Genomic DNA, 11,639 nt, shown 5'->3' on the forward strand with positions numbered 1-11,639 from the left:
ATATATATATATATATATATATATATATATATATATATGTATATGTACATATATATATATATATGTATATATGTATATGTATGTATATATGTATATGTATGTATATGTATATATATACATGTATATACATATACATATATGTACATACATATACATATATATATATTAGGTCAGGAGATATTTTAGTATAAGGGGAAATGGGTCTTACAATAATTATTGGGCTTTTGATTTAGAGATATTCTAGGAATTGTTCTTAATCCAAGATTTGGGCTTCATATAAAATAGATTTATTGTAGAAAATAATCTTGAGAAAATAATTTTCGCAATAAATTTTTTTTACGAGGTGCCACACTCTACTCCCTTAAAAGGAGTTTCATCCTCGAAGTTAAAACTCAATTTGAAATCGGGAAAATAGTTTAACTTGGCATAGGAATGCCGTGCAGAAAGATATGTTGAGAAAGAGTCCTAACCATAATTTTAAGAGCTCAATGTAACTAATACCGAGTTCTAAAATCTACCTGTTTAAAACAAAAGACTTAACTCTTAACTTAAAATCTAGTTAGACTTAGACTTCCCTACCTTGATCAAACAAAGTTGGGTAACGCTTCCTCATCTCATCCTCCATCTCTCAAGTTGCTTCTTCAGCCACATAGTTGGACCATAGAACTTTCACCAACTTTACTGCTTTTTAGCGCGTCTCTCTTGTCTTGGTATCCAAAATCCTCACCGGTCTTTCTTCGTAAGATAAGGTTTTGTCAAAGGTCACGAACTCATAAAACAACATATTGCTCGGGTTAGTGCTAATACCCCACTTTGAATGGGATTCCAATTTACTTATGCTCACGTCGTGCTTGATAACATGAGATGCGTCATACACATACTTTTTTCAACTAGGATACGTGGAATACATCGTGTACTTAGTCTAACTCGGTCGGTAGAGCCAACCAATAGGCCACCTTCCCAATCTTCTCCAATATCTCGTACGGTCCAATAAATCGAGGGTTTAGCTTACCTTTCTTTCCAAATCTCATCACTCTTCTCGTGGGTGAAATTTTCAGCAGTACCTATTAATTTTACTTAACTCAGTCCAAGCATCCAAACCTTAAAGTTATCAAAACACGACAATGATAATGTTACCTTTTCCCCTTCTTGGAAATCAGTCGGCTTCCTTCCTTGGTCGGCATACGACTTTTATTGGTCTTGGGCGACTTTCATTATTTCTTGAATCAACTTAACCTTTTCCGTTGTCTCTTGCAAGTATTGCGGTCCCAAAGTTACAGGGTTTACTAAATCTTCCGCTACACTTCCGTTGTCTCCTACACTTTTATCCATATAAAGCTTCTTAGGGTGCCATTCAAATGCTCGCATGGTATCTGTTATTATAAGAAAATTCAACCAAGTCTAAGTATTCTTCCCAAGATCCTTGAAAGTCTAGCACGCAAGCCCTCAACATGTCTTACAACATCTATATCGTCCTCTCAGTTTGCCCGTTTGTAGCTGGATGAAAAGCGATACTTAACTTCAACCTTGTCCCCACGGTTTTCTTCAACAGTTTCTAAAATTGTGATAAGAACCTTGAATCTTTATCCGATACAATGTAGCGTGGTACTCCATGGTACTTAACCACTTGATTCACATAGGCTTTGGCCAACTAGTTCATAGTCCATGTCTCCTTCATCGCAATAAACCTTGTCGTCTTAGTAAGTTAGTCCATTATCACCCAAACCTCGTTCTTCCCAGTCTTGGTCAAAGGTAAACCTCCTATGAGTCCCACTTTCCACTTGCTATTTCCAATGATTGAACTAAGCTTTGGGTCTACACATTTCTGCAATGACCTTCTAATAGTTTAGGCATTTACTCACGATTTCTGCCACCTCTTTCTTTATATTCGGCCACCAAAATTGTCTCTTTACATCCTTGTATAGCTTTTCGCTGTCGAGGTGCACTTAGTATGGGGTGTTATGCCCTTCTGAAGATCAATTGGATGAAATGTTTCGCGATGTTGGAGAGGAGTTCACCAATCGGTCAAACGAGTTGGATGAATTATTGGAGGATTCAAAATTACCTTTGTGGCCGGGTGATGTTGTGATTTAGTGGTGAGTGAGTGAAATGTAGGTGATAAAACGAGGAAAAAGTTCCTTGAGTGTCGTGTTCTCGAGGATAACAAATTGGAATTGAATTAGGTGTTGGCATTTAGGATGTTAATAGGCAAGAGATACAAGATTCGCTCAAGGCAAAAGGAAGCATAGGATAAGAGGTAAACAAAGGCAAGCAAAGGAAAACAAGGAAATGGATGTCCTATCTAGGTCTCGTGTTTGACTTCACTACTGGGATTCTAGGCGATGTGACTCGGGCTCAATCACGGGAGCCCACGGTACCATCACCGAGTGGCGTCACATTCGGACTCCCAAGTCCTCATTCGATTCGGGCATTTCGTCGAACATGTGGTCTACCACTCCTCCCGGACCTCATCCTCCTGGATTAAGGGCAGGGATGTGGTTGATTTGGACTCGTGAGGATCCGCTATCGCACAATCACACACTTCCCCTAACTTTGCTACCTATCAAGGCGTTAAATAGGCACAAATCAAGATGAACCTCAACCACACATGACACAAGAACCCTAATCAACATTTCTAGGAATCAATTGGAAGAATTGCATCAAATCAAAACACAACCACAAGATTGGAACATCCAATCCTCAATCTATACTAGCAAATCATTATAGAAATCATAAAAGCAAAAAAAAAAAAACATAAGCATCAATCAAATCTAATTGGAATTGCAATTGAAATTAAAGGAAATGAAAAGGTTGAGTAGGAATTACCAAATCTTCAATATAGATCTACAACCTTCAATCCAAAAGCAACTTCAAAATCTCATCTAATTTCCTATCTAAACCTAGACTAAGTATGATGAAAAAGGGAGAAAATAGAGCTTGTCAAATAAGTGAGGGTAGGGTGTGATACCCCGAATTTAGATCATGCCTTGAACGACGGTAATTCTTCCTACCGTGGGGTTAATTTTATTAATTGGGCCCGGTTCCTTTAAATAGAAATATATTTCCTATTCTAGTCCATCCAATTGCTAAGAAAGCCCAATTCCCTAATTTAATTTTGTAAGGGATACCACTTGGGTTTATTTCATTCGTTATAATAAATTGAATATTTATTATGGCTCAATCTTTCAAGAATCATGCCTTGTGCTAATTGAATAAATTTTTGATTTAGATATAGCACATCCCTTATGATAGAGCCCACATTACATTTAATCACCCTAATAATACATACACTTTGTATGTATAGATTTTTGAGGATCCATATAAAAGCTCTCTAATAATAATTCCCCTAGCCTTTTGATAAGCACCAAGAATAGTACATAAAAAGGGTCTTAAACGGAATAGAAGTATAAAGTTTTGCCATCCGATCATAACAATCTCATGCATTTTTAGCTCGGATGTCATCAAAATCTTCTAACATTGATTCTAGGAAAAGTTTTGAGGTATTTTACAGGTCGGAAAGGGATTTGAAGCTAAACAGAGCAAAAGACAAACGAAGCCACGAAGTAGAATCTTCCCACGCAGCCCAACACGCGTGTGGAGGGGCGTGGAATATTTCCAGTAGCCGTCCACGCCCTCCACCACGCGTGGTGGCATGCGTGGTCGGGCCAAAGGGTCATTTCGGGAATTTTGTCTTTTTGTCACCTATATAAACCCCTTTTTCCCTAAACCTAGGGGGAGAGCAAATGGGAAAACCATAGAATAGATTAGATCCAAAATTTCCTTAGGGTTTTCTCCCCTCTTCGGAGAAAATTCCTTTCCTTCTAGATTAGATTAGATCCAAGAGCAAGATAGAGGATTGAAATTTCAAGAACAAGATGTAAATGATCCATTCTTATGGGTGGTAACTCTTCTCTTTATTGTCTTAATTTAATGCTTGTTTTCTTTGAGATTTTCATTCCTTCTTCTTGTTTCTTTAGTATGCTAGAGTAGATTAGAAGGGGATTGGTGGCCCCAAAGCTAAACTATGTGGTTGATTTGATATGAAATTGCTTGTAGAAATGTGAGCTTTTTGATTGTTGGATGATGAACTTGTGTGGATGATGTTCTTTAAGCTTTGTGCCTAAGTGTGGCCACATTAGGTAGCAAACCCTGTGAAAGTGAGTGTGTGTGCGATAGCGGCCACTCACGAGTCCAACTCACCCACATCTCCGCCCTTAGTCCGAAAAGGAAGAGATTCGAGAGGAGTGGTAGACAAGGTGTTCGATGAAATGCCCCAACCGAATGAGGATGTGGGAGTCCAAAGTGTGACGCCACTTGGTAAAGTGCCATGAACTCCCTAGTCATATCCACATCGTTTGCTCGCAAAACCATAAGTCGGTAGACCACATAGGATAGCCTCAAGCCCCAATCTCCGCCTTTCCTTTCCTTTTACACAACCACTTTCAACCTTTTACTTTCTTACAAAATGAATCCTACCCTTAGCCATTCTCGTAACTCTTCCCTTTCAACTTCCTAAATACCAACACACTTTCGTTCCAATTTGTCATCCTTGAGAGACACGACACTCGGGGAGTCTTGACTCTTCGTTTTAACACCTTCCATATCACCTACATCACACCATCACCCTAAACTAACAACCTATCACCTTTTTTCCTTCTCCTGCAAAAGATTACACCATCCTCTTTATTTCTAAAACCCGACACACACCATCCTTCATCCCAGCAAGGTTTCAAGTAAAGATTACTCTTTTAGGATTTATTGTGCTTGGGTAAGTACTACTCCCTATTTAGATTGCATTTTATCTTACAATTTCCTAGTCTCTCTATAAGCTTCTTATGGCTTTCTTTGGGGTGTTCTTGGGTCAAGATAACCAAGGTGGTGATGGAAGTTTGATGGATTGAGCTTAGGATTGGTGATTGCTTGTGGATCATTAAGCTTCAAGAGGTAATCCTCCATGTTACACTAAAACCTATTTTCACTCTTGAATATATGTGTATGATTTGGTGTTGTGGAATCCTGTGGAATATATTTGGTTTTAGCCTTTGATTTGTTGGATTGTTGAGCCTATATTGTGGATCTATGGACTTATGTTCATTATCCTTCAATCTTGATGTGTATGAGTATTTGTTGTTATAGATTCCATGTATTATTTGGCCTCTGAAATGTGTAATCTGATGATATTCTGAGTACTGGAATGAGCTATCGTGTATTCTGTTCAAAGTCTGGGATCGATGCTTTGGGGTTACTCTTGCGGTGCATCTCAATGGTATCATGTGTCCCGCTGGGGTCTTCCGCAAGGTGACGACAGTGTGGCGTAGCGGACCGAGGGGTTCCGCAGGGTGGTTCCGTCTTCTTCTCGCGGAACAGAGCGGCGGACCACGGCGCTCCGCCGAGTCTCTTTGTCAGTGGGGGTGAACAAGGTTGGCGGTCTGGTGTGTTCTGCCAGCTTGCTCCTCCAATTCATTTTCCTTTTCTATTCTAGTTGTTGTTTCGTGGTCTATTGAGTCTGTTGTTTCACCTTTGATTCTGGTGTATATTATGAACATGTTGTTGAGTATATTGCCTTGATTGTTGAGTATTGATTCATGGTTGTTGATCCTTTTATCTTGGGTTATCGGTCAAGTATTGTTGGTTGATTCTTGATGAATGTTCTGAGCATGTCCTGTGTCTATATTCTGAATCTAAGTACTGTTGGTATGAGTAGTTCCTTTGGGAATGAAACTGAGTTTGATGTGTTGAGACCTTGAGTTCTTATGAGTATTTCTTTAGCTTCTTGAGTCTAGTGTACCCTTTGGGAAGTGGTTAATCGAGCTTTGGCTCTACTTGTGTTTGGTATTATGGGAGGAGTTGTTTGGGCTTGTATGCCTCTGTGTGGTTGGGCTCGTATGCCTCTATGTGGTTAGGCTTGCATGCCTCTGTGTGGTTGGACTTGTATGTCTCTGTGTGGTTGGGCTGGTATGCCTCTCTGTGGTTGGGCTTTGTGCATCTGTGGTAATGGGCTTTGTGCCTCTGTGGTTGGGCTTTGTGCCTATGTGGTAATGAGCTTGTATGCTTATGTGATTGGACATTGTTTGCCTCTGTGGTATGACCTTGGTGTTGTGGTTTTGTGATTTTGGTTTGGATCTTATCCTATGTACCTTGGTTTGGGGTCACTCTAAGGGAGTGATGTGATGTTGGTGCTTGGTTAGTTTCACTTGAGTTGTTCAGTTGAACTTGTGCTTTGGTTGAGTATCTTATTATGGAACTGTGGTATTGTGGATTCATTCTTCATTATTGTATTCATTTGAGGTGTCCTTGGTTTGTGATTCATTCAGCCTGTTGTTGTTGTTGAGTCAGCTGGTTTTTAAACAAAGGACAGTTTCGTTGGCGTATATATTTTATATGCGTGTGTAAAAATCTATTTACAACTTATGCTATACTATTGTATTTCTCAAGAGTGTGAGTGGTGGATTGCTTAGCATTTCGTTGCTAATATTTCTAACTATTTTCCATGTATGGAGTAGATTGAGCCGTGAGAGCGCTAACAGTAGATCTACTTCACCTTATGGCTAGCTTAGTGTTCTGTTGGGTTTACTTAGACATTTCAGGCCTGCGTGCCTTAAACTCTGGTTATGTATTGACTTATGTAGTTTATGTTTACCCTTGAGGATTGATGAGTTGGATTGTGGATTTTGTCTTAGCATCTAGGTGCTGGTTTACCTAGATGTAGCGTGACACCCTCTGCATTTAGTGTTGCTTCCGCATTAATATATTTTGGTTCAGAGATTTGCTAGCTTTTGCATTAAGTTCCTTGCCTATCTCAGCGTGAAAATTTAGGGGTGTTGCCAATGGCTTGGGCGGTCTCTCTTTCTTCTCAACCCCCTTCGATAACACCATCGGGCACCCGACTTCATATGGAGCCCCATGCTTTTTCGAAGATCGGTGCAATGGGTACTCGAATCCAAACGGGGTGGCTCACCTCCTCTCTATTTTCTCATCTTCTAGGATAATGTCGTTGGGACAACCGACTTCACGTAGAACTCTACGCTTGTTCGAAGACGGTGCAATGGTTGCCCCAAATCCTAGCAAGACGGCTCACCTCGGATCTTATCTCTAGGAGTGGCCAATTTTAGCATTTTTCTCAAACTTTCTCCATTTCAACCCCTCATGCCTTTTTCTAGGGAATCGGGATTTACTCACATTTCTCACCAAAGGCTCACATTTTGCCCCATGCCCTACCAAGGTTAGTTCAATTCCGGGCTTCACTTTCAATTATCTTTCTAAAACTAAGGGGTTCACGCTCCCACTTTGAGAGATCATTAACTAAGGTCCAAGCAAAATAAAAGGTGAATATCATGCAAGCATACAAGAATTTTAAAACTCATTTGGTCAAAGCAATTGCTTGGTAAAGAAGGGGTACTTCCCATGGATATTCAAAGAGAAAAACTTTTTATTTTTGGCACATGATTAACATTCTCCGTAGATAATGCGAAAAATGACACACTCTCCAAAGATCAAATACACCCATAAGACAAGACCAATAAATCAATCAAGTAACAACACAATTTAAGCACAAGGTGCGTCCTTTCCACACTTTAAAACAAACATCGTCCTCGATGTTACCTTGAGGACTAAGCGGAATAAAGGAGCGCGGTCATTCAAAATCAGTCAAATCATTTCCACACTTTAGAAGTGTTTCCGGGGTTGTGGGGTATCAACAGCATAGCATTTTGCGGGTGCGAAGTAGCAAGTGCTTATCAAGTGTGCAAGGAACATGTACAACAACTCTAGAATTGAAAAACGGGGCATAAAAAGTAGAAGGGATAAGAGGTTTACAACCAAGTAAGCATTCTTTCATTTCCACACTTTAAGCTTACAACATATATTTAGCCTCCATTCTCCAAGCTACATGAAACAATGTTAGTGCAAGAAGACAACCAATTGAAGTGCAATGGCGTTGTGGAACTCCTTTTATTCACAATGAAAGTATCAAAACATAAATCCTAAAATGAAGCAAGTAATGCAACACCCCTAACTTTCAGGCTGAGATAAGCAATAACATAAAGCAGAGGCTAACAAATCTCAACGCTAAATTATATAAATGCGGAAGCGTTAACTAAACCACAGAAGGTGCTATGCCACATCCAGGTTAACTATCACCTAGATGCTAACGCAAAATCCAACATCCAACTCAAAATCCTCAAATGCGAAACACAATCTAAGCAAGTCAATACAAACATATTGTCTAAGGCACGCAGGCCCGAAAAGTCTAAACACCATCAACAATCTCTAAGCTAATCATAAAGGGAAAAGTAGTTCTACACCTAGCGCTCTCTCGTGCAAAATCTACTCCATACCTGGAAAACAGTTAGAAATATTAGCAAAGAAATGCTAAGTAATCCTCCACTCACACTCGTGAGAAATACAATAATATAGCATAGCTTTGTAAATAGATTTTACACACGCATATAGAATATATGCCAACGAAACTGTCCTTTGTTTAAAAACCAGATGACTCAACAACACTAGGCTGAATGAATCACAAACTAAGGACACCTCAACGAATTCAATAACAAGGAATGAATCCTCAATACCACAGTTCCATAACAAGATACTCAACCACAACACAAGCTCAACTGAACAACACAAGTGAAACTAACCAATCAACAACCTCACATCACTCCCTTAGAGTGACACAATCCAAGAAATATAGAATAACCTCCAAACCAAACCACCCAACCGTAAGGTAAACAACATACCACAGAAGCATATAAGCCCAAACCACAAAGGCATAGAAGCCCAATCACAGAGGCATGAAAACCCAATCACAGAGGCATATATGCCCAAATCACAGAGGTATGAAAGCCCAATCACAGAGGTATACAATGCCCAATCACAAGGTGTATAAGCCAAATCACACAGGCATATGATGCCCAAACATCATAGGCATAAGATGCCTAAACCACAAAGATATACAATCCCCAAATAACTCCCTCCCATACCAATAGATACATGTAAAGTCGTAGCTCGAATAACCACTTTCCGAAAGGTATACAAGACTCTAGAAGCCAAAGAATTACTCAAAAGAGTTCAAGACCTCAACATATCGAACTCAGGTTCATTTCCAAGGGAAAATACTCATACAAGCAATACTCAGATTCAGAACATGTCAACAGGACATTTTTGGTCCCGGTTATAAAGATGTGAATCTAGAAGGGGGAGGGGGGGTTTGAATACACTTACAAGGAATTTTGAAAACTTTTCACAAGATCAAACCCTTGAGAGGATTGAACTTGATCAAAGATAAACGCAGCGGATAAGAAAGGTTATAACAAATTTTAAGATCACTTTGCATGAAACTTTATCTTATGAAAATTAGGTTTGTGTGGCATGCAATGTAGTACGTAAAATAAAATAGAGAGAGAGAGAGGCATGCAATGTAGTACGTAAAATAAAATAGAGAGAGAGAGAGAGAGAGAAGTTTTTATAGTGGTTCGACTGTTAACGAAGCTTACTCCACTCTTCTTCACAACTTGTGAAGGATTGCACTATTTTCCCCTTAATAGTAGAATATTTCCTCTACAACGTGTTCCTTTGATCACCAAGCCCGGCAGTCACGTCTCTTTAGGTTTTTCAACTTCTTCAAAGTTTACTCCGCTTCTTTCTACTTCTCCAAAGTAGAGATAGGTTGGAATGGTTGAGAGTGTTTCTCCAACTCGAGAATCTTGTGATTGATCTTCTTGATTCAACACTTGAGCTTCACAAGATCTCTTTCGTAAACTGGAGTGTGATTTATGAGCTTTTGAATATTTTTGCACACTGAGAGTATTTTGCTTGCTAATGCTTTTTTGCTTTTCCAACCTTGTCCAAATGAGAAGGAGCAAGGGTATTTATAGGTGTGAATTTTCAGATCCGTTGGAGGGAATCTGAAATTCAAATACCTATTAACCAGTGTGTAATATCTAATGGGTAATGGTGTAGTGTGTAGGGTGATGTGAAAATGGGTGTAAAGTCGAACCACGAGGATTGGAATTTATGACACGTAAGGAGTAATCACCTAGACTCTAGTCACCAAGGTATTGAAACCCGTAAGGATCCAAGCAAACCATTTTAAAGATTAAGGTATAACAACTAAGAAGTGTTTTTGGAATTTTGGATATAAGGGAAAACAAGATTAAACAAGGTTTAAATTCTATTGGAAAGGATGGGTTAGACTAGGTGTATTACTCTATTGATGCATTAACACTTGAGTTGGGGGATGAACAATAACCCTAGGTTCTTGATGCTAGCACAAAGGAATCCAAGTTTCCACAAGGATTAGAACAAAGGTTGCCCCATTTCCATGGTGTATCAACCTAAGTTCTTGAAGGACAAAAGCTATTTAAGCCTCAAATCTACCCCTATTTCCATAGAAGAGAAAATGGGTTTGAGATTGGTTGACTCAAGTCTCCCATCCAATTCCCATTGAGATGGAAGACTTTCCAAAGGCAAACAACAACCATTGGCCACTAACCATTGAAAGATAGAAATAAACCGAATTCAAAATCAAGAACCCTAAATGGGTGTTCATCCCCTTTATGCAATAAACACATAACAAGCATCAATAAAAGTAATGAACACCTAATCTAACCCATATATGAGACTACTCACTCATATCAATGGTAAGCATAGCAAGATTTAGCAAGGAAAACATAAATATGCAATAAATGTAAAGAGGAGAATAGATGAAGAAATAAACCACTTTTGATATTAAATGAAGGGGAAGAGTTGGTGGAATCCACTCCAAATCTTCAATACAAGCTCCAAGTTGTGTTCTCCAATGTAAATCTAAGCTATACTAAGCTAATAAATGCTAAGGAAATGAAGAAAAATAGTTCTAAGCTCTCTAGGGTTCGTTTTCCCTTCAAAAATGCAGAAAATCAGCATATATACTATGCAGGGGCCGCAACATCCGGCCGGATGCTAGGCCGGATGTCCGGGCAGATTCGGTGAGGGGGCATCCGGCCGGATGCCCGGCCGCATGTGAAGAAATTTTCAGCTTTCCTTCCGTTTCGCGTCCCGCTGCTCCGATCCTCTTTGAGTGAAATCTAGGCCTCCAAAGTTGTTCCATTATGCTCTAAGAAGCCTCCTAATAACTTGTTGTGACCCATTTTATCTAGAAATATCAAACCACACAAACAAATCATAGATTCCACTCAAACTAAAACACTTTGTTATCAAAAATTGTTAAAGTATGTGGTGAAAAAGTGTTAAGAATCAAAGGTATCAGGTAATGTTTGACCTTTTGAGAATGTCAATACTTTCTAGTCGTTTGTCTACTTTTATGCAAGGACAATTTGTCTTTTGTCTCACATAAAGAGACAATCATTTAATGCTCCTTGGGATCGTTACCTAGGATCCTTTTGACATTCAGGTTATACCCAACCTCAAGGCTATGGATTAGACAAATTTCAGAGAATGTCTAGTGCCTTGGGTACTCGTGAGAATGATTGACTTTATCATTCTCCTGTCATCTCCTCAAATCAATCAACTTTGATTGTTCGGTTTTCAAGAGTTCAGCCCTTCCATTCTTCGGCCTAATACTTCCAAGTCTTCAATCTTCAAGTCTTCGTGTCTTCAATCTTCAAGTCTCCAAGTCTTCAACCTTCAAGTCTTCGGCT

This window comes from Ipomoea triloba, chromosome 8 (assembly GCF_003576645.1).
Source record: "Ipomoea triloba cultivar NCNSP0323 chromosome 8, ASM357664v1".
Classification (NCBI taxonomy): Eukaryota; Viridiplantae; Streptophyta; class Magnoliopsida; order Solanales; family Convolvulaceae; genus Ipomoea; species Ipomoea triloba.